At 39.9% G+C, this 25,594-nt stretch overlaps 1 protein-coding gene and 1 long non-coding RNA gene across 7 annotated transcripts in view; one reads left to right on the forward strand and one right to left on the reverse strand.

The window, feature by feature from the left end:
* Positions 1 to 527: 527 nt before the first annotated feature.
* Positions 528 to 7,102, reverse strand: LOC134165096 (uncharacterized). The gene is made up of 3 exons (XR_009965365.1): positions 7,000 to 7,102; positions 5,702 to 6,836; positions 528 to 3,214 (listed from the first exon to the last, which is right to left on the reverse strand). It is a non-coding gene; the product is annotated as an uncharacterized LOC134165096 (long non-coding RNA).
* A 161-nt stretch (positions 7,103 to 7,263) lies between these two features.
* The window catches only part of ZMYND11 (zinc finger MYND-type containing 11), a 111,306-nt gene continuing 92,975 nt past the window's right edge, over positions 7,264 to 25,594 (forward strand). For 2 of the 6 annotated variants that reach the window (XM_062621515.1, XM_062621513.1), the window contains exon 1: positions 7,266 to 7,453. The gene's annotated coding sequence lies outside the window, so the exon portion shown is untranslated. Of the gene's footprint in view, positions 7,454 to 8,783; positions 8,899 to 25,594 lie in introns of those variants that run through there. The other 4 variants (XM_062621514.1, XM_062621511.1, XM_062621517.1 and 1 more) reach the window with 4 other exon arrangements.

Here is a 25,594-nt window from a genome sequence, read left to right on the forward strand (position 1 = left end):
ACGTGGAACTGCTTTTGAGCCACAGTCTTTAGAGAAGGAATATGCATACTCCTTAACAATACACAGTGCTTTTTTTATTTTGTACTTGATCAGGATTCCCTAGATCTCTAGAGACTTATGGGAGAAAGAAGAAAACACCATGTCTTTACGTCTGTCCCAAAACCTTGGTGCTCTGCTAAACCATTTACAGGCAACATTATTTCCAAAGTGAATGTCATCTTTTAGTTGTTGTCTAAAAGGGAAAACTTTCACATAAATAACTGATATGGAAAGTATCATGACCTACAGATAAGAACTGAAATATTGGGATGATAAATCTTTCCTTTCATATTAACAAATGAACAAAATTAGCACTAGTCCAGCACTAAGAAGAGGCTACGAAATATGCAAATACTAGAAATGAAATATGTGGATTTATTTCTCTCTGTGAAAAATTGTGTATGTATCAAACAGAAAATGTATTACCAAGACTGCCCTGAGTGACACATGCACACAGCTCAGCATGTCAAAATCTGATTTTTTTATTTTTGTATTCAGTGGAACATTTTTAATTCAGTGATTTAGGATCTTCAAAGTTACTATTTCAGTGGTAACTGTATTTGGTTACCCTGGTAATAGCTGACCATGAGTTCTGAACAGTATGCCAGATAAATTTAGGAGATATGTAAAAAAAAAAACACCCGTATTATTCTTATTGACGTTAATAGGTTGTTAATAAATTCTTTTTATGAAAAATCTTTTAAGTGATTGCATTGCCATCTGCTGAATGTAATACAGCTATTAGCCAAAATAGACAAATATATAAATAATACCTATTACTTGTGAATTATACAGAATACATATCCTACATGACATGTAAGATCAAACAACAGACAATCTACTTGTCCCCGCACTCTTTTCAAATCCCATCATTTTAAATAGTCCCAGCGTGTAGGTTCCACTTTGGTTAACCTGTCACAGCATTCTCTTCCAATTCCGTCAGTGATAGAAGGTTGTTAGTGATAGGACAATTAGACTTGAATATTACAATGGGGTTTGAGCAGGTGATTCCTTAGAGAATACAGTGAAAATTAAATCGGTGATACTGGATCAAAACTAATTTACCTTATCCAACATATTGTCTTTGGATAATAGAAGATGGTTTCAAATACAGGGTCAGAATTGCAGAATGGCAGATGTGCTTCTGTTTGGTTGTTGGTTTTTTTTATACCTACATTAGCTTTCATCTTGATTATAATGGTTAAAAACTGACACAAGTGTTCCTATTAATTATTCCTACCCTGGACAGCCAATCAGTGGTATCTCTAGGAGGTTTATTCAAGCTGCAGATGACATCAGGATACATCAAAGCTGCAAGCACGTTAAGATGGCCTCATGCCAGGCCAGCTTCAATCTGGTAGGGATCTTTAGCTCCAGCAATGTGCTAGATTCGAGAGCAGCTCTGCTCCAGAAACAAAACTGCCTCTTTTGCATAGCATCACAGCTAGCATAATAAGCTGTGTGAGACTGGAGTTGATGCCATGCAAAACACTGTGTCCTGGAAACTGGAGCTTGGGAAAAAGCTGTACAGAGCCACAGCTGGGTATTTCTGCATATGATCAGCTAGGGTCCAACAAGGCTTATTAGCTTCAGTTAAGTACTAGTGATAACACATTATCTCTTTCAGAAACATTTGGATGTCTCTGCTCTATAGACAACAGAAGCCTGTTTACTGGAAAGGCTTTTTAATCCTAGAGAAGTGTCACATGAATGCATGGAACCAGCCTGAGTCCAGCACTGTATCGGAGCTAACAAGCCAACTTTGAACATGGAAGGCTTTGAAGCATGGGGTAGAGACAACAGTTCTGCAATAATTAGCTCAAAGCCAGTGCTGGACCAAACCAGTTCAAGACCAGGGTGCCATGAGAACTGTCTTGGTGCAAAGATATATGGACATCTGCATGCTCCTAATGCAATACCTTGCTTATCCACGTATTCCCACTGTCTTGGGATGACAGATTCCACTTAGTTTAAATATATTTTTTTCCTATTATTGGCGATGCTGTCATTTAATATGATGCACAATGTAATTAATATTTCCCTGCAATTATGACATTCATAATACCTCCTTATGTAAAAGCTCTATTTCTTTAATTATGTTAGCATCAGAAGGTACTACCTATTTCCTCATAGTCATAGCTGGTTTTCTGGTAAATCATACATTTCCAGTCACTGCATTCTCATAAAATAACAACAGATCCTATTTCAGTCTGACATAAAATTTAAGTTTTGTGCATTCATTCTGTATAGACATAAATTATTTTATATATTACACCAGAACTGGACAAACCTGTGAGATAATTTGATGTGCACTTGGAAGTGGATGTTAAAGATTTCTTTCATGTCACATATTGTGGCATCTGCTCTTGTATTGAAAATACAGTAGCCAGATGACACAAAGTATGAAACTGGTACAAACTCACTCTGTTGTTTTGAATTAGTTAAAAAATATGGAGCTAAGTTTCCTTTGGCAGACTCTGTGCTGAATCAAGCATACAGTTTTCATGAAGCATAATGCTGGCATAAACACATGTCGTGTCATATGTCATAAACATATGTCAGTTTACTCACAGGTAAACTTTTTTTAGGATAAACCTCTATTCCCAGTTGTGCATGAAAATGTAAAGAGAGAACACAGTGAGAAAAAAAAAAAAAGATGCATTTTGTATCTTAATCTACATCTATATTTGTCACACTTTTCTGTTTTTGTTATTACTGGTTATTACACCCACAAGTTACTCACACATGTGAGCACTGGCCGCAGACAGTTAGACAACAAAATTCACCTCCCTACGATGTACTATCTTCAACAAATACCCCAGAACGCCTTCAGAAATTCTGCTGGTACTTTTCCTCCCAGCTTTTTATTTATACCTTTACTTTCTGAAGCCCCAGAGTCACAGATTTCCTCAGCAAGCTCCTCTGAGCATTGTGGCTAGCCAGCACTAGATAGACAGTCTGCACAGTCAGGGACATAGCAAGGAGAAGAAAGATAAAAAAGGAGGAAGGATCCTGGCTGCTGCAGGGTCTACTTCAATCCTCATCATGTCAAGCCTGCAAGGAAAGTACCTCTGGGTGGCATGCAATCATTCCTTAGCTTCATGGAGCAGTAGATACTGTCAGGGGTTCTCTGCTCTGTGTCCTACTCTCAAGCCTGGTATTTTCTTTTCAATGCCTGGGGAAAAAAAAAGCCAGAATAAGCTTCTCCCTAAGACTCTCCCATCCTCCAGCTGCTTTCAGCTCAGTGGATTTCCTGAGAGTGCTGTTATTAAGGCTTTGTTCCCTTCCCCCCACCTTCTTGAATTAAATGCTTTGCTGAGATTTCTACTGCAAAGAAAACTATGTTGCTAAACTTCTTTCTGATGAAAAATTTACACTAATTTTCTGCATTAATACTTCTATGATCACAACACAGCAGGTTTGCCTCTCAAGAAACATGAATTATTTTTGTTTCAGTGCGGCTGTGATCGGAGCACACAGTGAAGTGGGCTGGCACCAACAGCTAGAGACAGCTATCTTACAAAGCCAGATAAAGCCTTGAGCACATAGTGGGTGGGTTTGTTTCAGCCAGCAAGATGGTAGAAAGTCCTGGAGAAGAAAGCTGTGGTGTGCATTCATTAGCCTAGCACAAGTCCCACCATAGAGATACAACTCCCTCCTGTATTATGGGCAGTATTCAACTGACGCTTTCATGGTCCCAAGCCCAGCGCCTAGAACCTGCCAGCAATGATGTACTTGTTCACCTGTGTGTTTGATGGTTGTACCACTGAGCGAAGAGAATGGCAAGAGTGTGGAAAGGATAGTCATATCTACATAGGATTGTGTTGTCCAGTATTAGAACTAAAACAATTAAAACTAAAATAAGGAGAGAAGTATCATTTAAAAGGAAAACAGAGGCATATTTACCAGCCTGCATGTTACTAAAATGTTCAGCTTTATCATGCACAAAAAGTGTAGTGGACATTGTAGTTCCCATACCTTGAGGAACATGCTAACAGCCAGACACCTGGGGTGTTTGTGTCCCAGCCTCCAATTGCTTTCAGCTCAGGGATTTTCCCGAGTCATGGTTTGCGTGTCTCCAGCCTGCAAACCACTTCTTTCCCATGAACCTGCATGATATCCTCTGTAATTCATGGCACTAGGTTACATTTGTAGTTTGGATGCTGCTTATCCTGGCAAAACCTTGCTTCTGCTTGTGCAGCTTCCTCTCCTGCCCTCCAGGCCCCTTTCCAAAGGAAGCAGACGGTACCAACAAACCTGCTGTTTACACGCCAGTGCACCAACACTGGCAAAAGCATAGTGTGCACATGCAGCCTGATGTGTTCTTACAGTAAGTACTTTATACTCAAAAGGAACTTTATGGTGTTTTCTCTCATTGCAGTAGCAGCACGTACTCTTTTCTCAACACCACATAAGCAAGCAGGCAGCTGAACCCCTCACCATCACACGGGCAGCAGCTCTACAGACGTTTTTGACACTCAAACTCGCTCCCCAAGTACCTTACTTCATCCCGAAACTAGTCCCCCAGCTCTAGAAGCCCAGCCACCCGCCGCCCCTTCTTAGGGCCCTTCTCGCCCGGGGAGGGACAGAGGGACGGGGGGAGGGACGGAGAAAATGCCGGACCAGCCCCACGGCCGCGCACCGCCCCCAGCTCTCGCCCCAGGGAAGCGGGGGGAGGCTAGGGACGGGCCTGAGCCAGCTTTTTGTTGTAACAAACGTTTCGCGCTGCCTATAAGGAGCCCGCTGCTGCCCAGCGCAGCTGGAAGCGGGATTTTCTTCCCATTGTCTGCTGGGCCCGGCCCGCTCGGCTGCGGTCTCAACTGCCGAGGGCGCCCGGGTCGGGTGCGGCGTGGAGGTACCGGACACGGGACACCGGCAACAGGGCTTCCGATAGACATCAAACTGAACCAGAGAAATGCAAGATTCGGGCCTAACCAAGACTGCTAGTTGGGCTTCAAACCCGAATATTAACGAGCATTAAGAAATCTTTCCAATGCAGACAAAAATAAGTCAAAACGACTAAAAAAATGCATCCTTCTTACTCTTCGTTGTGCAACCTGAAACCATTTAATGCAAACAGGCACTCAGGGGAGTCCATGAGGATATAATCCTTCAAACAAGGCCCGCAAACTCCCATATGTAAGCTATATGCCTGCCTCTCTACACTTGCTTTAATTCACTGCCTGCCAGCTCAGAGAAGGTAACGGCTGGGGTTGCAGACACTCCCTAGGTGTTTGCTTTAGTATACCTTGTTCTTTCCAAAATCAAATATTTGTATCCTGAAACAAGTATTTGGAAACATTCCAGAGTAGCCTTTACAAATATGTTAAGTGCAGCAAACTGTTGGCAAGCAATAGACTCCAGGTATAAACCTGTAAGGTAGGCAAACCATAAGGCTTCCACCCTTCATTTGCTTCAGCATTGATGAAACTGCGGCTTAAATGTTTATTTGGCAGCTCCCTGTGGGTCCTGAAGAGATAAAGGGCTAAAACCTCTATACTTAAGATAGCTGAACTTCTGCCTTAAATAAATATTCACATGGGTAAGGAGAAGGCACTGTGGCAGAGTAACAAACTTTTTCACTAAAGAGCCTGAGTCTGCAATTGGAGCTCTGTTTTGGAGTTTGGGCATATCCCCCCTACTGACCCAGCTGTAGGGGAACCTGGCTGTCCAGGCTGAAGAGTTAAAGATGATTATGTATGCTTCTCCTCTGCTTGCTTCTGAATGCAAAAAATCAATGTTCCTTAACCATGCCAGTCTGAGCATAACTGTTAGCTTGAATGCACGATAGAAACAGTAGAAATGATAAGGACCTGAACGTCTTCTATTTTTTTTTTTATTTTCTTACATAAATATAGCTCAGATGCAATTTGTACAGAGGAGGTTTCAAAGAAGCCTAAGATAGCCAAGCAGCAATATCCCATGGAAACTTGGCATATATTTCTATCAAACTTCTTTTAAAAATTATATGCCTTAACAAAATCAGAGCCAAATATCACAACTAAGTGCTTAACATAAGGTAGCCTTTTTGTAATTATACTGATGGTAAATCCCTTCTTAAAGAATTGCCTGCAAATTTCATTTGCTCTTTATTAATACAAGCAATATAATGCAATCAATAAATTATAGTCCCTCTGTTTGGTATCTGACCAACCCCTCAAGCACCCTTTGAAAGCAGATTACCAGCACTTTCTTTCCTATTTATTTTAGATAATGTAAAATGTTCTTTCATATTTAAATACATAATATGAGTAAAGCTTCATCATTGCTATGCAACTAGCTATTATTTGCATTTTGCTTTTTAAAAGGGGACATAAAACCCTGATACAGCAGTCTCAAACAAAATGTGGTTTTACACACTACTACAAATCTTTTCTACTAAACACACTGGAGAAACTTTTACTGTTCAATGCGCAAACTCTTGTTACATCTTTGACTGACTGGGCACAATGGATGCATCTTTTTCATCAGCAGCAGTCCAAAACTATTTTAGTAATAGTGATGACTACTCATATGACTAAAATTATTTGCATGCATAAATGTTTATAGAATTAAGCTTACAGTGTATTTTAATGAAGTATGCCATATTTCTAGTCAAGAGTAATTAACTGTGAAGTGTGTCACTTTTTCATTCCTGACGTATTTCAGAAACTTTATAATGCATTTGCCTAGACATGTTTATTTATCTCATAGTCCATATAAAACCAGGATAAAATGTACAAGTTTTCTTGCTACTTACATATATATCCATGCACCTATAAAGTTCCGTATTTCGTATTACTGTGTATCTCCCAATCCTGCAGTGAAAGCGTGGTTAATTGTTGGACTCAAGGATCTTACAGGTCTTTTCCAACCTAAATGATTCTATGATTCTCTGATCTACAGCTTGCAACATACAGCCAACTCTGCAACACACTACTGATTCTGTATGTTCTAGTTTCTGTTGCTCAAGGTATCCACTTTCAAAAACATTATCCAGAATTTCTCCAAGTTGGACTTCACGATGGGAGGAATTTGCATGTATCAGGGCCAGATAAGCAGTCCATTTTCCCCTGCAACAAGAAGGTCCAGACCTAAGCGTGTGATAAAATACATGTATAATAAAGATCCGTTTCAAATGTATTATTAAAAAAAAAATAATAAAAGAAACAAACAGCAACTCCAGAAGACACCACTAGAGTTCTCCTTCTCCCAAATATCCCTAGCACCATCCTAAACCCTGTTTACCCCAGAAACCTGAACTGTGGACAGACAGAAGAGGAGAGAGAGAGAGAAAATTCAGACACAATAAAACTCTGAGGGGAAAAATATGTGGAAGGAGGAGGCAGCAGCGGCCTGGGGAAGGGATTGAAAAGTTTCCCCTGGCTTAACTTCTCCCCCCCTGCAGCAGCAGAAGCAGCGCCAGCAGCACAAGGTGAGAGAGACTTTTAAGTCTGGGGAGGAGGGGTGTGTGTGCGGGAGGGGGGATGAATTTACAGCCCTGTGGATATTTCTGTGTCTGCCTCCCTGGCTTTGGGGTGCGAGAGACGCCGTGTCTCATGCTGGGTGGATTTTTTTTTAATATGATGGAGGATTATAAACATGGCGCCTTAAAAAAACTACAAAATCATGTACACACTGTTCCAAGGAGATGGGGGAGAGGGGACAGGGGAAGGGCTGGGCACCAGGGGAGGGGGCAATCCTGCCCCGCGGGGTGCCATATGGGGAGGGGGGAGCAATTATACTTCATCATAAAATGTGTGGGGTTTGCGGGGGGGGGGGAGAGAGAGAGATATGGAGGGCGGGATTTTTTATTATTAGTATTATTTCATTTTTCGGAGTGGGCAGGATTATCTGCCAGCCCGCTTGGAAACCGAGGAGGAGAAGGGGACGGCGGCGGAGCGCGTGTGATTATTAACGGCGATTATTTTTGTCCCTACACCTTTCCACACCTTCAGCCGGATTTCGGCTGGGAGGTGGCGGCGGACCCCCCGCTCCCTCCGCACCGAGTCGCAGTTAGCCCCGGGGTCGGGGCAGGAGGAGGTGGGGTGGGGAGAGGGGCGCACAACAGAACCGCTGTTTCTAGCGCTCCGCGCAGGCCTGCAGGGAGTGGGGGAGCCCGGGACTCGCGTGAGAGGGAGGCCGAGTGGGGTGTGGCGCAGCCCGGCCTCAGCCCCGGCACCCCCCGCAGCCTCGCTCGTTACCCACACGCGGGGCTACTGCTTTGCTCCCCACTTCCTCCCACCCCCTTTCGTTTCTCTCACACAGCCCCCCGCCTCTCCCATTTCTTCGCTGGGGTGGGGGGTGTCTCCTTGGAGGACGGAGCTTGGCCCGAGTAATGGCAGCTGCTCGACAGCGCCGAGGCTCCACAGAGAGAGACGTCGGGCCCCCGCATGCCGGCCGCGGCGGGAGAGAGGCCATGGCTCCTCTTCCCCAAAGGGAGGGCACAGCAGAGGACGGGGAAAGGGGTGAACTTAAGAGTCCCAGCCCTCCTCCCCCCCCTCCCGGGCGGCTGCGGGCGGGCTGCGCCACCTCCGCGGCGGGGACGGTCTCACCGCCCGGCTCTGCCGAGAGGGCAAGCTGGAGACGGGGGCCCCTGGTTTCCCGGATTGCCTTGCTGGCGGAACGCCTCGTCCCCGGCATAGCCCTGTGGGGCTTCCTCGCCTTCCCTGTCTGCTCCGGGGTAGGGCGGTGGAGGAAAGGGGCCCATTTCCCCACTCTCCTTCTCCCGGGGCGGCGAGGGGCGTGCGGGCCGGGGCCCTCCCGAGCGCTCCGGGAACAGCTCCCTCGCCGGCCCTGCAGAAGGGGCCTTTCCGAAGCCCCGCCGGGCTCGGTGGTCGAATGTGGGGAGAATGTGAACTGCGGAGGAGTTTGCTTGTGGTGGGTTTTGTGAGGGTTGTGTGTGTGTGTCCCTGAAACCCTGTCTCCACAGCATGCCCCTCGATTCACTTTGTAAGGTGTTTTCCTTCTTCCTTTACCTCGCCTGTTGTTCAGAGGCCTATGTGTCTCCTTTCTTTTATGAGGAAAGGGTGCAAACGTAGGTGTGGGGTTTCCTATGGTAAGGATGATGGGGAGCTTTAGTATACTTTCCTGACCTTCCGTGTGTGTTCCGTGGGAACAGGCCACCTGTCAAATACAACTGTTAGGGACTTGGGAAAACTTTGTGTGTCTTTTGGGGCTTACCCTGAAAAGACCAGGCTTTGTTTGGGAATTTAGTTTTCGATTTCTGCAAGCGCGGCAAACAGAACTTCACAAAGCCTAGAGCAGGGGTGGCTTGAGAAGAAGAAGAGGGGTGAAAAATTATTCAATTTGGTGGTGGTTAATTTTATAACTATAATTTGGCATTTTAACACTTGGGAATCATCTGACAGTCTCTGTATCATAAGAGTAATACTATTTGTTGTAGTTTTGAGAAGATCTTACTGCAGTGGAAAGGACCAAAAGTTGAAAATGCTTTCTTGTCCCAGATATGCTGATATTTTTGCACTTGTGTTGCTATTCTTTGTAAGAAATTGTTTAATTCTTCAGGAGTGACCACTGAGACAGGTGTCGGGAGGCTGGAAGAGTGGAATGGAAATGTTTGTGGTTCAGGTTGCAGTCCCTTGACGTTTTCTAGTCCCTCATTTCTCAATGTGAAGGACCAGGCATCTCTCCACGTATTTTCAATTTTTTTACAGTTTTTTGATTATCAACCATTCTGAGTGCACCACAGAAGGTCCTTAGGAAAGGACCATTTGCTGACTGCTGCTTTGTATAAAACTGAAGGTACACGCAAAATAATTCCCAGCATAGATTTATGTTTAATGTAAGCTTTTCCATGCCTAAACAAACCCTCTATGTTTTGTTCATCTATTTGTATGGGGAAGTGAATGGTTCATGTGCTAGTGTAACAGAGAACATTTATCCTTCTGATGGTGAGTTTAGTTTTAATGAGTGGGAAAAAAAAAGTTACTGTGTCGATGACTTTGTTGATCGTGCTATGCTCTGCTGTCAAGAAGCAGCATCTGCAAGTCATACTTGGGTACTGTGTTCAGCACCAATGGGCTGAGTGAAAAAAAATGACTCTTCCACTCCATCTCATGAGCTGGGTAGAGTGATGGAAATTACCTAACAATGATGTCAGCTATGTAAGGGGCATTGTGAGTGTGTGGATGTTGGGTGGGGGTCTTAAGACTTTGGTGGTGTGCTAGAATATGCTCTTCCAAGTTTTGGAGCTTTTGTAGCACTAATTTAACAAGCAGTTGCCCTCCATACCAGTTAAACAGGTGTATTTTTATTATTTTTTTTTTTAATCTAAGCAAGCACTTATAGCTATTATTTTTAAATATAAACTTTAAAAAAAATCAAGTTTGTGCATCATGAAGTTAAATTCTTAATGGTTTTAGCCCTCATGTGAGTCACAGTGATACTTCTCAACTCTTAGGGAGCAATTGAAGACTACACAAGTAACAAGAATTTCATGACTGTAACTGCTGTGCATGCTATATGTGACTGCTAGCATAACTTTTGCTCTTTTGCAGTAATCTGGTGCTGTGTGACCATACTTATTCATGGGTAGTAGGCAGTCTGTATGCAGCTAATGTTCAGGTTGCCTGGGGCTCCTGCCTGAGCTTTGTAGCAGAGAGTGGAAGGGACTCTAGGAAAGACATAAGGCTTCTGCAGGGGAAGACCTTGGATCATCCTTTCAGCCTGACATCATCTCAAGAGCAAATGAGATGGTGAAAGGCTGTGAAGTGTGCTCAGCATTTCTACTTTGCACATGAATGTAACCTACTAGGTGGTGCTCCTGGAGAAGATAACAATAAGGTGGACAATGAATTTGGCCTCAAACTCACTTTGAAGTGGCTTAGGCTACATCTAGAGTGTTGTGCATTTCTACTGGTGAACTTGAGGACCACTGAACTGTGCTATCTGCAGTCTCTAAATTAAGATTAAGTACTTAAAAAAGAAATAGATAAAAGCCACCAGTTGAAGATGTTTTTTCTTCATTTTAGACATCTAAACCTCTCCATAAGTGTCTGCATTGTCTAGTCTGTTAGAAAATGGTCTAATTTCATACGATTTGAGAATTGGGAAGATCTGGTACTAGGAGACTTGTTTTGGAATTGAGAACCCAAATTCAGTCAACTGAAGTTCACAAATTGGGACGTACCTGTATAACTGGATTTTATATTTGCTACCTTCCATAATCTTTAAGAACATTTAGCTCTGGAAGTGTGTAAGGACTTGAGGCAGTGAATCTGTCTAGGATAAAAGTTCTGAAAGAGGGACAGTGTGATGATGAAGATGTCCTCAGTAAAATTCTGTTTTTCTTCTTAAATGAGTATTTAGCTAGCTCTAGAGTGGCATAAATGTTGGTAAAACAACTATTTTATCTGTAATGTAGGTTGTTAGAAATGCTAAGTCAAACTATAAACAGAATTAATCTATGCAAAGTATGTGTGGCTCACACCAGTGATGACCTTGGTTCATAAAATGCTGAGTTGTTTAAATATACTGCCTAGATGTATACAAGAGTTTATTTTCCTGAATGAGGTTAAATTTTGGTTTTTTTTTTTTGGTGGTTTTTTTTTTGTTTTTGCAAGAGTTAGGTCAGAATTGTTGGAGCAATTCTTTCAAATTTCTTTCAAATCCTGACCACTGCTGTTATGCTTTTACTTCCATATCATGGGACTTTCTTTAGCCATCCTTCTTGCACTGATTGTTGGGGAGCTCATGTCAGATTATGTTCTTTATCTGCAGCGTGGTTTTTTGTATTAGTTGTTGTTGTGTTCTTTTAGTCTGGGGATGGGATGAACACTCCTGTAGTGCTTGTGTAGTACTTGGAGCATGGTGGCCTTGGTAGCTGGGCAGTGGCACATACATCATCTGTTATATAGCTCATACATTTTAGTCTGTCAGTGTTGCTTGTGCTAAATGTTGTAAACAGAGTTTGTTCTTGTCAGGTTCTGGATGATTTTTGGTCAGTTGAATGTAAATTTAGCTCATAATTGGGTTATTGTTCTAAGGTTTAATCTGTGAGTTGGGAGAATATGGCCTGCAAAATAGGTTTATAAGGTGAGGTAATGATTCCATCTTGCAGGAATTTTTTAATAAGTTAACTCTTACATTCATAAAAAAAGTTCTCAGTGATTTTCAGTGCAGTTAAAAAATGCAAATTCAGTAGTGGTAAAAAGAGCATCTCATCATCTGTGCAAAATGCGAAACAGGTGTGGAAACCTTTTTCTTGAAGTGCTCAAATTTGTCTTTAAATGGTGGAAAATAACATTTCTCAAAAACCCCTTTAGTTCCTGGCTGTAGTGGAGGTAACTGGAAGTAGATTGATAGACACAAGAGCGGCTGTGTACAGTATAATAAACACAGTGGCTTCTAGCCTGAACGGGTGAACTCCTGTGGCACGTGGAGCTCCCTAATTTTAGAGGCCTCTCTCTATGCATCTCCCTGTGACACCAGGGCTGGGTCAAGCAGTTGTTTTTTCTGTATTTGAAATTCTGGCCTTTATAACATAGCTTTTATCACCAGTTTCAACTGATGTCTGCCATCAAATTAAATGAGCAGGCCTGAGCTTTGTCTTATTACTTGTTTATTTTTAAATAAGCTGTGAATATTGAATTATATGAAGAATGTTATTTTTTAGGGGTAAAACTAGACACGTAACTGTGTAATGGATTTTCAGCATTATTTTTGTTTCAAAAGGAGTAAATACGCTACTTGTTCCAGCTGTACTGTTTCACTGAGTGCCTGGAGTCGAGCTAACACACACAGTTAGCTTGAAATGCTTTTTGATGTAACATGGCTGCAATCAAGTTCTTCAAATACACAAGTTATTAAAGGGTGAACTAACTCAAATCATAAGCAGTGCTAGAGGCTGATTTTTTCCTTATGTTTCAGTGAGATTTCATTCATACTTGTTATGTTTCTCTTCTGTTTCTTTTCCTCCCTGACACAGTCTTTCAGTCTTGTGGGCATGCAACGGCGGGCACAGTGGTGATACACTGTGACATGTCCATGAACCCAAGTTAAAACTCATGGCTTCTAATTCTAGGTCAGCCAGCTTTGGTAATATCCTGTCAGAGCCTGATCCTGTAGCTGTACCACGTAGATAAATCTGAAGTGTAGTTACTGAAAGTTTTTGCACAAGAAGACTGGTTTTGATTTTTTCCAGTCTCTCATTTTCTGTTTCACTACAGTGGAGAAGTTTCTGCTATGAAAATATAGAGATGTAATTCAAGTTTAAAGTGCATTATTAGTTAAAATGGCAGGACTATAAAATTTTTAATTTCAAAATCACAAAAAGATTAAATAAAAATTGTTACTGGTGTACCAGCAGTCAGAATGTCTTTGTGTATACCTTTATATTTAGTGCGAAATTCCAAGATTAAATAGCTGCAGAATAAAAAATTGTGAATTAATGTTTTGTCTGTTCATACAGCTATCAGTTGTAGTATGATATAAAACAAATTCTTAACAAATACTTTTAGTCCAGAGACAGTGAAATATGAAGTGCTAAAATCCACTTACTGGTTAAAAGTGAAGTCAGGCATCCCTACAAAAAATACTGGTATCACCCCATTCACCCTTTCTTTGGAAATTGTGTTTTTTTGCATGCAGAGAACTGGTCTCAGTGTGTAACTTCATTTTTGCCCTTGATAGGATTTTATTGATTTTGAGATCTAGTAATTTAAAAAAAAAAAAAAAAAAAAGAGTTAAACATATTGCCGTTCACCTCTCATTTCTCCTATGCTTCATTTTCTTTTGCTTTGTTATTATGCTAAAAATGAATATGAAACCAACTTGCCTTATATTGAAATATAAGATTTTAATGCAGCTAGCTTAACTAATGTTTTGGTTACAGACCGTAGGAGTCTGCTAGTAGGTGTAGTACTCAAAAGCAGCGTTTTGGAAAGTGGGTATTTGTACTTTGATCTTGTGCACTTACAGCATGGCATTATTATCTGGTCTTTTAAAGATAGGTGGATGGGAGTCGCATGCAGTGACTCATGGGATATGGTACTTAGTTCACTAATTTTAGCAGAGTGATTCTTATCTTTCAGTGTTAGGTTTTATTGGAACCTTTTGGAAAAGCAATGAAGTGAAACAAAATGGAGTTGAGAGAAAATGATTAGCAGAATCCCAGAGTAGCTAGAAATAATATGCAGTGAAAAATAAATGAAAAGGATTTAAGATATGTTTATTGCTCAACAAATCTTTGACAAGATCTGAGAGATAAGAGAACTTTATCTTTCTTAGCACGCTATCATCATTTTCTATTAAGTCTCACACAACATTTATGCATTCAGTAAGAGAGGATCGTGTACTAGAGATACCTGTTTACAATTACAGATGCTTCTCAAGTCAGAAACCAAGTAACAGCCAAGCCTGCACTGGCTGTTTGTGCCTTATTACTATTTTCTTGGTGTCACTGCCAGTAAAAGAAAACTTCTGAAGAAGGAGATAGTCTGTGCCTTGCATAACATTGCAGTGTGTGTGTGTTCGTATGCATAAATTAAAGTGGGAATTTTATCCCAAAATGGAGGGGGTTTTGTTTCTCCAGTTTTCCTTTTGCTTGGTTGTTAATTTTGTGATCAGTATTTCCTGAGCTGTCACTGACTTTAGAGACAAGCTTAAACCTAGTGTTTATGCATAATCCCCTCTCCCCAACCAATTATTTAAGATTCAGGCTCAAAATTGTACAAAATCAAAACAAAAGAATTGCTAGTTCATAAAATATAATCACAGGCCGCTGATTGTTCATTGATGAAAATTGATGATGTTCACTGCAGAAAATTCATTGTTAAAAATAGATTGATATTAATATAATGATGGAGACCTTGATCATATAAGCACTTGTTTCCCACAAGCATAAAGATCCCTAGGCCTTGGAGCATACTGGTGAACCAAGTTTATTTTCATAGAATATTTTCAAAAATCAAAACTTTAAATACAACTCCAGTATTCAAGGAGAAACACAATTGCAATTTGTTTTGCCTATGTAATTTTATGTAATGTTATGTTTTTGATTCTTCTACTGGAGTATGCAATGCAAATAGGCATTTTTCATGTCATTTGAATATCAACAATATGACCATTGTTATTTCTGCAGATGCTAAATTATACATTGATGATTGTTCTCATTGCAATGAAAGCACTTTTGCTACGTGTACATTAGACTTCGAAGGAATTTACAGTATCTAGAAAAAGAACAGAGGAAACATGGATAACATTTTTCTATTAGTGACTTCTGATATTTTCTGTATATCTTAAATCCTGCATGTTATAGAAAGCCTTAAGTAGAAATAAAGAAAACTGGTAAAGAAGAAATGCTTAACTAATTCTGACCAGAAAAGCCTATGAGAAGAAAGGTTTATTTTTACATTAGAAAAGCTAGGAGACTGATATGCCAGGAAACTGAGGATTTTAACATAGCTTCAAAATTATGAAAATCATGTATGTGAAAGCAGGTTTAGTAATCGCATGATTTTATTGTATTTTTTTAAATCACAGAACCTAAATTAAAACCCCATAAATTCTGAAATTTGCCATGTCTCCTGTTCATTAGCATTTACCTGCAAAACCTATGCAATTCTTTTTGCTTCACGCAGCAAAGAATTCAGAAAGAGTGATGTTCTCCTCAGCTTATGCTTCTATTCTTTTTTACGCAGTTCATCTATTTTTTCCTTTCTGTATTAATTAAAGGCTAAGAATTGTTATTAGTCATTATCACAAGAACCAGACTGGCACCATTTTTAGCTTCATATAGTTATAGTTGGGACTTTAGGATGTCCCTAAGAACCAACAGCATGAACCTATTCTCAAGAAGCTGGATGTTCCAGTGTCAGGCGTCATGGTGTAAGCTGACATTAGAAGATAATACAGCACACTGAGTCATTTAGGGTTGACACTAATATTTTCTCAACAAAAAAGGAGTTTTTTTAATTTTTTTCAAATAGCTTTCTGAAAACTGGCCTTCCTGTTGGTAAGATGTGTGGAGGGGATGTACACTTTGCTCATTGGTAACTCACAGTGTCTGATCTCTGATTGGTCGTACTAGAATGTAGTGTCAGGTTGTTTAAAAGATGCCATATTAAAATCTTGTTTGTTAAAAAAAAGAATAAAAATATAAAACTTTAACTGACATATGTTTTTGAAGGAGAGTGCTTATGCACACCAGGAAGCATTTCAAACAGACAGTAGTGGTAAGGAATAAACATGAACACTCCATGTGTAGTTGTATTTTTCAGTTTTGTTGTCTTCTTCTTACGCTGACCTGAAGTAAATACAATTACAGGAAATACTTGTTGTAAGAAAGAGATTCTTCCTTTCCCTGTGCATTTTCCACCCCACAGGCTCCCAGAAGGTTTCTTTCTAAAACTTCCTAATTGGAAGCATACTCCTAACCTTTCTGATTCCAGACATGAGATCTCCTCTTGTTATTCAACTTGCACCTTTTAGGAAATACAGATGTATTTATATAAATGTATATATTAGGAAATATAGATGTATATAGTCATGTATGTCCAGATGCCAGTTTTATTAGGTTTTCTAAACCACATTCTTTTTCTCAGTAGTTTGAAAAATTTAATAGAAGTAAGCCATTTACAAGTCATCAAGGTATAAGCCTAATTTGTAGCACTGATTTCTAAAGACATATAGCTTTCAATAAAATGGAATAATTTTTGTCTCTTATAGTGGCACAGACAAATTGATAAATACCAGCTAAAGCTAATTGGTGGCACAGATGCTGTAAGTACAGGTGCACCAAGGAGCCTAGATGCACAACGTGGTTTGCTCTGCCAAGTTAGTGGATAAGCAGTTAGCGTGTTTCCTGGGCCAGTGCGGAGAAATGGCATCCAAATTTCCTCTTGGCTCTTCTTACATGAGTATTGCCTTTCTTGATCAAAGTAGCATGTCATGTAATCCAGAGTCTTGTCTCCAGCTGTTGCCAATCTCAATTGTGTCCTAAAAGGTGCCCCAAATCAGCCAATTTTCTGATGTAGAAGGCTATAGAATGCATTTTTTCCGTACTAGTTCCCAAATAATAATTTAGGTCATGGTTTTTGCTTTTACACATATAGATGTTTTATTTATTCCATTTTGGAATGTTTAAAATTCTCTTTACTGTAAGAACTGAACATTTTAGCTAATAATGTTAAAAGCTACTCCTTTTTAGGTCAAGCCTGTTCTGTCCAATCTGAATACCTTGCAGCCTCCCACTGCAGTGCTCTTTCTCTTCTAGCTTTTATCGAGAGCTCCTTCCTCTAGTTGCAGGAAAAGGCCATGTATACCTGCCTGTCTGCACAATATTTGATGGAGATAAAAGACCTTGAGGGGCAAGTTAATGAAAGGCCATAGCGGTTGTCTGTTGAGTGCAAGTAAGAGCTGGGAGATGCACATATGAAAGGGAGAGTTTGGCATGAAATGTGCATTAAGTGAAAGTCGAGGTACACAAGTCACAGTATGTGTGAGAGAGGACCAGTATCTGCTAACATAATTTACTGCAGCACCGTTGACTTCATTGGAGCAATATTAGTTTACACCTGCAGAAAATTTTCTCCTGAATATGTGGGAATGAGAATATGTAATGTAATTGTTTATGGATGAGTGACAGAGGGAGAGGGAGCGTGCGAGAGCAAGAGCGCATGCACACATTTTCAGGCCTGATTGATTATATGGGAAAAAAAAAAAGGAGTTGAGAGAACATTATTTTAAATTAACATTCATTATCTTCACACGTGAGATAACAGTTCACTTTGGACCAGATCCTAGCACCATTGTGTTTCTTGAGCAGAGACTGCTTTTTCCTTGAATGAGGTTATTCAGTGTGAGAATGGCAAAATGTAGTCAGATCTTTCACAATAAAAATATATGGTGTAGTCGTCATATATTAGAACAGTATTATTTCTGTCAGGAAAACATGGGGGTTTATTTTTATTTTTTTATTAATGGTTACATTTTCTTTGAAATGTAAAATAAAAAGAAACCTTTTTTGGATCTCTAATCTTAAGCTTGGAGAAGCTTGCAGCCATTTTAAGTCATGCTGCATTCATTGATCTAGCGGTTAGATTATTTAATCACACTGCAGCTAGGTCATCTACCTATTGGACACTTAAAGAGTTCAGTAACATATTTTGGGTTAATGGCTACTAAATGTCACTCAAAAAAAAAAAAAAGCTGTAAACACCCCAGTTAACTTACAAACAGTATAAAACACAATGTGAATTCATGGTCTTACTATTCTTTCAAGAAAAAAATCACATCATAACAAAGGAAGAATCTGATTTTGATCTACTTTGGCAGTTCTTTTGCTTTTAAATACAGAGTTTTGCAACATTAAGTCATCTAAGTAGGCAGCAGCTTGTTATTAAACATTTTCGTAACAGTAGTTTGTGAGCATGAAAATGAAAACCACATTTTAAAATTGCAACCCCAAATAACTTTCTGAAATAAAAAAAGAATTGTAAAAATGGCTTATTCTTTAATTTTAAGTATAATCATTTAGAAAGGTAGGAAAGGTCTGTATTTTAGATTTTAAGCAGTAGGAAATTAATTTTCTAGACTGTAAGTGATGCAATAGTAAAAGCCCAGTCATCTGCATGTATAAAAAGAGAAATAAATGTGGCAGCAGCTATTGTGTGGCAGTGAAAAGCAGAGGAAAAGATTGTTGTGATGCTCTTAAGTGTCCTGTATTTTCTGAGAAGGAGCTACTCACAGTGAAATAAACCTCTTCTTAGTATGCAATAGGCAAGTATCTTTTATAAAAAAAGATGGTAAATTCTTTGGCAGTAATGCAATTGGCAGCAGTGATTTTTAAAGGGTCACCCATTGCATACTTTTCAGTTATTTCCCTACAGAGATGAAAAGGAAAGTTCTTGCTTTTCTGAGGTATGTTTTAGTCTGTCTGAATGCAGGTGGAACAAGAAGATCATGTTTCATATGGAGATGGGAACCATATTTCCCTCTCATTAAATGAAAGCTCAGAATCCAGAGATGTTAATTCTCTCTGTCTGCATCTGGATCCCTTGGCTTATTTCCTTGTGCTTTCCTGATGTACACTGAAAGCTTTGTCAAATGAGCGGATATGATCATGTTAAGTACCTCTCAGTGCGAACTATACCTTCAGCAGAGAGACTGTGAACAGAGGTAGGGGTCAGTTGTTCATCTTACTTGCAGTGTTTTCTTAATAGGCAAATTATTCACTCATTTCACTAGGCTATTTTAATAGCTCCTCTTATTATATTAGTCTATGACTATTTTTTTATACTTTCATCTGGGCAGTCGGGGATGTGATTCCTTTCTTTAAGTAACACATCATGGTGTATATACATGAGGAGTCCAACTCTAGAGGAGGAATTTTATTAAAGGTTTTATGAATGCTATCCCATTGCTGAGTAAGTCCTCAGTGGGCAAAGGCAGGTTAAATAGGGATGTGATACTTTTGGTCTCTGTCTTTTGGAAGAGCTCTGAACAGGCTGCAAACTCAGACAGATATGCTGTGTCCACACTGTGTATTTCTTTACCAGTAAACAGGAATTGCAGTCATGGAATGCAACTCTGCAAGGTTAAATTAAAAATGGTGCTGAAACCCAGCTGCATGGCAAAGGAGGATGAGAATTGCGTGCTAATAAAAGCCGTAAGTCAGTGTTAATGCAACATACGTGTTGTTTTTTTCAGGAGTTGAAGATGCCTCTTGGCAAAGGTTTTGGGTGGCTGAAGTACAGTTTAGGAGTTGTCAAAGGAAAGGGTGTTTAGCTGCGGGTGAATTAGGCTGAAGCCCCCCTGTACAAGGGAGTTAACAAGTGTCTGTTGAGTTTGGTCCATCCTGGTGGGTGTGGTGGTGAGACGAATATCAAACAAATAAATGAAGTACAGTATTACAATGTGTATCAAACCTTTTCACATCTAAGGTTACTAAATGTAAGAAACAAAAGAGCTCTTGACAGTTTGAACTTAGAGCCCCGTTTTTGAGCATTTCTTCCTAGTTCCACTATATTAATGAAATTAACTGAGCTGCTGGACTCGGTGGCTAGCTGCCGGTTAGCTGTTGTTGCGAGAGCCCCACATCTCAGGCAGAATGTGCTGCTTCACAATCGCGTTGTCTTGAATTTAAATGACGACCTTCACTTCCTGCATCTTGGGCTACAACAAGCTGCAATGGGAGGTAACCCTAAGAAGGTGCTTGCTAATGAGACTCTAGCACCCTTGACAGGTATACTGGATAATTAAAACGTGATAGATGATGGTGTACTATGTTTGGAAATTTCATTTAAAGTGTATATGTATGTAGTTATGATTTTGACTCATCCAAGGCATTCGTGTGATCCGTTGGCACTTTCCACAAGAGTAAGGCTGCTTGCTGTCTGGTCCTGGCCAAGTTCCAGCTTGGTTAATTACATTGTGACTACCTACATTTCTGTAAACTTTCATCTGGATTTTGTTACTGTTGTTTATTTGCATAGTAATGTATGTGTACTTGGCAGTTTACAAAATAACAGCACAGGATAAAATGTTACAAAAATCCCTGCTCCAAATTGCATTTAGAATTTGTGCATGAATAAATCTAGTGTGGTATGATGCAGTACAGAAAAAATATCAAGTGGCAGATTTAGTAATAGCATTCATAAAAGAGGTAGGTTTGCAGTGTTTATGAAAAACAAAGTGAAATCCATGAAGTGCAAGTGTAAAAGAATGCAGCAAAGGGGTGATGGAGACAAAGGAGAGAGGTGAGAAAACTAAATAGATCTGGGAGGGATGAGAAATGAAATAGGGGATGAAGTGAAATTCGAGAATGCTTTCTAGAAGACACTCCTGCAAAAGCTGGTACAACATGGGTTAAGTTGCTGAGTAGTGTGTACTGTTAAACATATGATGTATTGTGCAGCAGGAATGGATAGAATTCACTGGTAGGATAAGTAATATCTGTTTATATTGTAGTTAAAGCTGTATGTATATTTACAGGGTTATTTGGCATAGGTTTTACATGTGTATCAAGAAGGGAGGGGGAGTAAATTTATGTGGTGGTGTGTATACATGTCAGTAGGACTTAGGCAAACACAGATCTGCATGTGGCAATCATCTGCTGGCGCAGAAATATTCCTCTTCTACATACAAAGGCACATTTTTCATTTACGACTCAGTCTCTGAGGATTCTGCTTAAACTACAGTAGGAAGAACTTGCTGTGTGTTGCTGTAGAGTAGCAGGTAGGTGAAAAAAAAAGAACCTAAGCCACATCCTGTTGCGGAGAGTTGTTCTATAGAAATATCAGCTTTAAAGCTGCAAGCTTATCCTCAGAACTGATTGATATTCATAGCCAGTATTAACCTGGAATGGATTTCCAGAAAGTTCAAAATAATCCAGTATTAGACAACTGCATAACCTAGCAGTCTAATATTTACAAGAACTGTCCCACTGTTATTCCAAAAATACTTAAGTCTGCTTAGAGACGCTTCATCCACACCCCAGATGTACCCCATCTGACACAGATATTAGAAGCACATGGATAAAAGTTTTAAACAGTTTTCATTCTGGAAATGCTTTCAAGAAAAATATGTTTAAATAGTACTTGTGGGTGAAATCATACTCGGACAGATTGTTCACAGGAAGAAGGTTTGGGGTTTTTTGTTTTATTTTTCTGGAAATGGAAAAAATGATTTTGAAAATATCTTGGTATTTGCATATTAACATTGGTGTTTCCTATTGTTTGTAGTTGCTTTTATATGACTTCATTTGCTAATTACAGTAGTAAATAACATGATATGCACTTATGCAACAGAGATTTAGGACAGTGATGTACTTTTGAAAGTTGTGGTCCTTTTTATTTTTATTTTGGTCCCTTTAATGTTTTGGGGGCTATCTGTCCTGGCATTGATTTTTTGGAAATAATTTAAACTAAAATAGTTTTCACTTTAGGTCACAGATACACAGTAGTTCCAAATCTTTAAGCTCTGATCTGGCAGAACTACACTCATCACTTATTCTGACCTCCTTTAGCTCCTGTGTAACCCATCTTAAATGATTTTAGTGATTTCTCCTGGATCAAGCCAACTGAAAATGCTATCATGAGTCCTTGTAGCAGCTAGCCTGTTGTGTATAAGTGAAAGGGTTGAAAACCCATCTTTCAGTGCTGTGGGGCAGACAGGGAGCTTACCCATTTAGCACTGTTGAGTTGGCTCTTTTTTTGTCATGTGTGGGCTCTTTTTTATGGAAAAAAGAAGGAATACTCAACGAGGAAAGCCATCCATCACCCACATGCCATGCATTCTGGGAATAAAATCCATGTTGTTTCACACCAATTTTTCCCCCCTTCTGTATCATTTATTAAAGTTGTTATGAAATATCTGCTTAAGGCTAAAAGAGTGTGAACTCTCACTTAGCCTCATTAAGGTCTTGGGCTCAGTGTTTACTACTACTGCTTTCATCAAGGCCACTTCTTCAGAGGCTTTTGCAGGAAGTACATATGTTCTTATGAATGACTGTTGTGGTTTAAGCCCAGCTGGTAACTCAGAACCACGCAGCTGCTTGCTCACTTCTCCCCTTTTCTCCCCCTCCAGGCAGGATGGGGAGGAGAATCAAAAGAATGTAAACCCCATGGATTGAGATAAGAACAGTCCAATAACTAAGGTATAATACAAAACCACTGCTACTACTACATCTAATAATAATAACGGTAAGGGAAATAACAAGGGGAGAGAATATAAAGCTAAAAGGGGAAAGGAAAAGAAAACAATAAACACAAGTGATGCACAATACAATTGCTCATCACCTCCCAACCAATGCACAGCCTGACCGGAGCAGCGATCTGGGCCTTCCTGGTGACTCCCCCCAGTTTATATACTGGGTATGACGTGCTGTGGTATGGAATACCCCTTTGGCTAGTGTGGGTCAGGTGTCCTCTCTCTGCTCCCTCCTGGCTTCCCGTGCCCATCATCACTGGCAGAACATGAGAGACTGAAAAGTCCTTCATCAGGGTAAGCGCTACTTTGGCAACAACTAACACATCCATGTATGATCAGCATTGTTCTCAGACTAGAGCCAAAACATAGCACTGCACCAGCTATGGGGAAGGAGAAAAATAACCTTTACAGCTTAAACCAGGACAGTGACCTTCATTTTCTGCCTCAAGTCATGGTAGAATTACACTTTTTAATCAGTGGGTTTTATTTAATATCAAAAATTTATTTCTGGTATTCTGCTTTAACAGAATTTGGTTTTTATACTTCTATGACGGGGGTTGTCTGCTTCTGTATTCACACATTCAAATGCTTCAGGCTACGTGTGTGTTTTCTGAAGGGTTTAACAGTTCAGCCATTTCCGCATAGGCTGTTGAAGTCAGTTGGAGACTCTGTCAAAATGTGCTATCAGACTGCTAAGATGAATCTGCTGTTACCAGAGAGCACTTCTCCAGAGCACACAAGGTTATTAAATAATTGAGATACTGGAGATGATGCTGTATGGGGCTTCATCCCTACCTTCACCATCTGCTGTAACATTACTCAAACCTATATATTGGTAAAGAAGTGCTAGAGTGGTTTGAACAAAAGACTCCAGGACCTTGGGTACTTAGTATGATAAACTATACTTGTGCACCGTCACTCAAAAAGAGAAGAGGAGGTGATTTGCCAATAGCCTTTATATATGCTCACTTTTATGTTTTCCTTTTCATTACTTTGCTCTCCCTTGGAATTTTTGGAAGTTCCCTGAATTTCGTATCTGTGGTTGGGAGGAAACTGAAACTGGCACAGTCAGTCCGTACCTTTTATACTTACTGATTGCAAAGATACAAAACTAGTCTTAAGTGAAATAAAATATATGTAGCTTATTACTTTGAATATACATGAAGAATTCATGTCTCAATTCTGATTACTGGTAAGCAACCTTTCATTTTAACTATAAATTTAAACTTTGGAAAATGAATGTGTTTAGACTAGTGAAGTGCTTATTAGGTGAAAAAAAAAGAACAAGCTTTTAATAGGAAAAAATTATCACAGGGCAGACAGCGCAGGATTTCATTAGCATTTATGAATTGCTAAACTGCAATTTGAAAGTCACATTTCTGTCTAAAAAAGTTTTCCACAATAGTCATACAATTATCATTAAACAATGTCCTTTTAGTTTGTTTATTGCTTATTTGGGGTCAGATTTTCAATAATTAAAGTGATTGAAGTTGCAGGGAAAGCTACACTACTTAGCTGCCATCAGTTTTAGTGGGTCTTTGAATACATGTTCTGAAAATCGCACCACGTATGGACCTCATCTCTGTCTTCAGACATCTTTGAAAATCTGTCCCTTTGGACAATTAACAGCATTCTCTGTATTGTTTCAGTGATTTTCCATTACCAATTCCCCATTTTACTCTGCTCAGGAAGGTCTATCAATTATAAATAGTATTTTGTAGTAGTTTCTGAACTTAGAGTACATACCTGTCAAGAGGGATAGACTGACGGAAGAGACTTGGCCTTGGTTTTCCACATAGTATAGTGGTTCTTGCTCTAATAAATAGTTCTTAGGATAATTCTTTTCATCCATAGATGTTTAAGTGCTGCAGAGAGAGGATCAGTGTAATTAGTTTTGCATTTGAAAATCATAATACAGAGATACACAGTGACTTGCCTGAAGTTAACCAGCACAGGAGGAGACCGTACCAAGTTAGGAGCCCTGGCTCTCAGTCTGCTTTCTTCAGCAAATGTAGTCAGGGTGCTTGATCTATCCGTACAAAATATCCAGACGAGAATCATCTAAATGTAATGATTTGGTACTTAAGCAGTGTGAGTCATGCTCTGGGATGCTGGCAGCATTTTTTTGTGATATTTCCATTTCACGTTCAGCTCTGAGGGCTCAGCAGGGGCTTTTGGTCTGGTTGCCATATGAAGTTCATCAGAGGTGACAAGCAAAAGCAGCTTAATGTGCTCATGTTATTTTTGTCTATAGTAGATATTTGCGATGGAGGCTATTTCTGTTTTGCATAAAGTCACGAAAATAATGCACTGAGCTGTAAGCTGACTGAAGGTGCCCAGGACTGTACACAGCAGAATAGCCTGGATAGTGTTAGTTGCTGGATGTAATTATTTTGATTTCACTGGGGGCAGAGGCTAAAAGCCACTTGTCACACTTGTGAAATTGCACACACTGGTAATCGTGGTGCTGTAGTTGGGTACCTCCTGTGGGCTGTTCAGACGCAGTGTTTTGTGTATTGGTTCCCCAACTGTAAAATGGAAAAAAAAAAAAAAAAAGAAGGTAAATCTTACGCAGTGCTCTGAGCATAAAAACATTCAAGGCTACAAGATCCTCAGCCAGGATGGCTTGCAATAAAAAACACTAGCCCCTTTATCCAGCTGCTGCTCACCACGGAGTACTTACTGCTCTTCTATCCTTGTTTTCTCAAAATTGACTGTAGAGGAGGGACACTGGGCCATGTTGGTTGTGTATGCTGTAGGTACTACAGCACCTCTTGGCCAAGCTTATTTGCTTTTCTCTACCTCTTCACTTAGAGTGGATTATTGTAAGCTTTTCAAGCAGAAGAGACATGTGATCTGTCTCCCTTAAATTAATTCCTGTAACTTGCTCAGCTGAGGTTTGTTT

This window comes from Pezoporus occidentalis, unplaced genomic scaffold, assembly GCF_034315485.1.
Source record: "Pezoporus occidentalis ecotype Australia unplaced genomic scaffold, CSIRO_AGI_Poc_V1 ctg23, whole genome shotgun sequence".
Classification (NCBI taxonomy): Eukaryota; Metazoa; Chordata; class Aves; order Psittaciformes; family Psittacidae; genus Pezoporus; species Pezoporus occidentalis.